Raw genomic sequence first — 3,323 nt, 5'->3', positions numbered from 1 at the left:
TTTTTTTTTTTTTTTTTTTTTGCGACAGAGTCTTGCTGTGTTTCCCAGGCTGGAGTGCAGTGCCACGATCTTGGCTCACTAGAACCTCTACCTCCCAGGTTCAAGTGATTCTCCTGCCTCAGCCTCCCATGTAGCTGGAAATACAGGCGTGCACCATCACACTCGCCTAATTTTTGGATTTTTAGTAGAGATGGGGTTTTGCCATGTTGTCCAGGCTGGTCTTGAACTCCTGACCTCAAGTGATCCACCTGCCTCAGCCTCCCAATATACTGGGATTTTAGGCATGAGCCACCGTGCCCAGCCAAAGTTTCTTTTTCAAAAATCTGAATTGGCAATCTAAAAATCTTGATTTCTGATTTCTCTTGGTGCTGACTAGATCCAGCAAACACTAGGCCCCTATTTCCGAAGGTGGTAACCGGGGAGGGCACAGGCCTTCTGGTTTACCAGTCCCCTGACCTGGTACCATTTCAGGATGCCACCACCAGCCCTTGCTCACACGAAAGTACCTCAGTTTGGACCTCAAAATAAAGAGGCCAGTTCATCTCAACTCATTTATTTATTTATTTATTTATTTATTTATTTATCTCACTGTCACCCAGGCTGGAGGGCAGTGGCACAACTCAGCTCACTGCAACCTCTGCCTCCCAGACTCAAGCGATCCTCCCACCTCAGCACCCCAAGTAGCTGGGACTACAGGCTCATGCCGCCATTGTCCGGCCACCAGGCCCAGCTAATTTTTTTGTATTTTAGTAGAGACAGGGTTTTACCATGTAGCCCAGGGTGGTCTCAAACTCCTGAGCTCAAGCGACCCACACACCTTGACCTCCCAAAGTGTTGGGATTACAGGAGTGAGCCACTGCGCCCGGTCACCTTCACTCAATTTTGATCAACAGCCAGTGTTAGGTTTCACGTTAACTACCATCACCTGTCAAGCACCAGACACCTGAAGACCCGCTACCGGGACAATCATACTTGGATATAGCCAAACCAACGTTAGGAAGGGAAGGCACCTGCAGTGTCTCACAACTGAGTGGTATTACCGCTCAGACTGGTTCATTCTGCACGCCAGGGAGCAACCCAAGTACCGTCCAACTGTGACCTCCCCAAAGGAGGGTCCCTCCTTCATCACAGAGGTATGCAAATGGAATGCAAGAGGGGTGCAGTACTTGGCCACCTTTCTTTGAGAAAGAATTCTCGAGTTGACAGCTTTTCCTTCCACTAGAAAAAGTCATCTGAGTGGCCGGGCACGGTGGCTCAAGCCTGTAATCCCAGCACTTTGGGAGGCCGAGACGGGCAGATCACGAGGTCAGGAGATCGAGACCATCCTGGCTAACACGGTGAAACCCCGTCTCTACTAAAACTACAAAAAACTAGCTGGGCGACGTGGCGGCGCCTGTAGTCCCAGCTACCTGGGAGGCTGAGACAGGAGAATGGCGTAAACCCGGGAGGCGGAGCTTGCAGTGAGCTGAGATCCGGCCACTGCACTCCAGCCTGGGTGACAGAGCGAGACTCCCTCTCAAAAAAAAAAAAAGTCATCTGAGGCCAGGCTCACTGGGTCCTGACTGTAATCCTAGTGCTTTGGGAGGGCAAGGCAGGAGGATCGCTTGAGACCAGAAGTTTGAGACCAGTCTTGACAACATAGTGAGACCTTGTCTCTACCAAAAAAGGAAAGAAAAAAGAAAGAAAAAGGCAACTGAAATTCAAGGGATGTAGAAATATCAGTCTCTTGGCTGGGCGCAGTGGCTCACGCCTGTAAGCCCAGCACTTTGGGAGGTCGAGGCGGGCAGATCACTTGAGGTCAGGAGTTTGAGACCAGCCTGGCCAACATGGTGAAAACCCAACTCTATTTAAAAATACAAAAATTAGCCCAGCGTGGTGGTGGGCACCTGTAGTCCCAGCTACTCAGGAGGCTGAGAAGAATCACTTGAACTCCGGAGGCAGAGGTTGCAGTTAGCCGAGATTGCGCCACCGCACTCCAGCCTGGGCAAAAGTAAGACTCTGTCTAATAAAAAAAAAAAAAAAAGGAAATATCAATTTTTTATAGCACAGGCGGTCTTCAGGGTGCTGCAGTGTGAGCATACTCTAGGACCAGCTGAATGGTTCCAGGTCTCTGAAAAGTTTTGTGCTTCTACCTCTCCCATTTTATTTTCCCTAGTCTTCACCCTTACACCTCAGTTCTACCTCTGGCCAAAATAAGTAAGGTACATTTATCAAAACACTGTTAACTTCCAATCCATTTTCAGTTTCAAGGATAACATAAAATGTCTTTGCAAGCCAGATGTGGTGGTTCATGCCTATAATCCGAGCACTGGAAGGCCAAGATGGGAGGATCTCTTGAGGCCCAGGAGTTCGAGACCAGCCTGGACAACACAGTGAGAACCCCCTTTTTTTTTTGAGACGGAGTTTCCCTCTTGCTGCCCAGGCTGGAGCGCAATGGAGCGATTCTCGACTCACGTGCGCCTCCCGGGTTCCAGCGATTCTCCCGCCTCAGCCTCCTGAGTAGCAGGGATTACAAGCATGCGCCACCACGCCCGGCTAATTTTGTATTTTTAGTAGAGACGGGGTTTCTCCGTGTTGGTCAGGCTGGTCTCTATCTCCCGACCTAAGGTGATCCGCCCGCCTCAGCCTCCCAAAGTGCTGGGATTACAGGCGTGAGCCACCGCGCCCGGCCGAGACCCCCGTCTTCACAATTAAAAAAAAGCGGGGGGGTTTGCAAAGTTTCGGAACTAGAAAATTTACCCAACATTTAGTAAAGGTCCTCTTCAACACCCTTCCAGTCCATGCAATCTCGGACCCCACCTCCCGAGCTGCTGGACGTTCCCCAAGGCCAGTCGCTTAACCTGACCCCCACTGCCGCGTTTGCAGAACGGGGATAAGGACCATCTCAGTGGGTCTCCCCAAAGTGGGGTCGCACGGGAAAATGCACGGTGCTTGGCATACACTCAGCTTCGAGGCAGTGGCAGCTGGCGAGGCGGGCGCTCGGGGAGGGCCGGGGGTCGGGCGGGCACGGCTCACCCACCTGCAGGCGGACGTTGAGCATCATGGAAGCCACGATGTAGAGGTAGGGGAAGTTGATGCGCAGCCGCCACGCCAGGTCGAAGAAGATGAGCAGCGTGCGAGTCAGCCCCTTGCAGAAGACTCCATAGGAACGGGCGGCGGCCGAGCGTGAGAGCCGGACAGCCAGGCCCGACAGAGCCGCCGCCATATAGAGACCGGCGCTCCCACAGCCCGCCCGCCCGCCCTCTCCGCGCCGCGTCGCCCCGGCCGCTGGCCCTCGCCTGGCGAGTTCACCGAGTGAGGGAGGCGGCGGCTAGACCGGCGGG

At 53.1% G+C, this 3,323-nt stretch overlaps 1 protein-coding gene across 2 annotated transcripts in view; it reads right to left on the bottom strand.

Annotated features, from left to right (window-relative positions):
- FAM220A (family with sequence similarity 220 member A) overlaps window positions 1-3,323 on the bottom strand; it is a 21,732-nt gene extending 18,409 nt beyond the window's left edge. For both annotated transcript variants that reach the window (XM_017864781.1, XM_017864780.1), the window contains exon 1: window positions 3,020-3,323. The gene's annotated coding sequence lies outside the window, so the exon portion shown is untranslated. The remainder of the gene's footprint in view (window positions 1-3,019) is intronic.

This window comes from Rhinopithecus bieti, unplaced genomic scaffold, assembly GCF_001698545.2.
Source record: "Rhinopithecus bieti isolate Rb0 unplaced genomic scaffold, ASM169854v2 scaffold_77662, whole genome shotgun sequence".
Taxonomy (NCBI): Eukaryota; Metazoa; Chordata; class Mammalia; order Primates; family Cercopithecidae; genus Rhinopithecus; species Rhinopithecus bieti.
This window is presented reverse-complemented; position numbering and strand designations above follow the sequence as displayed.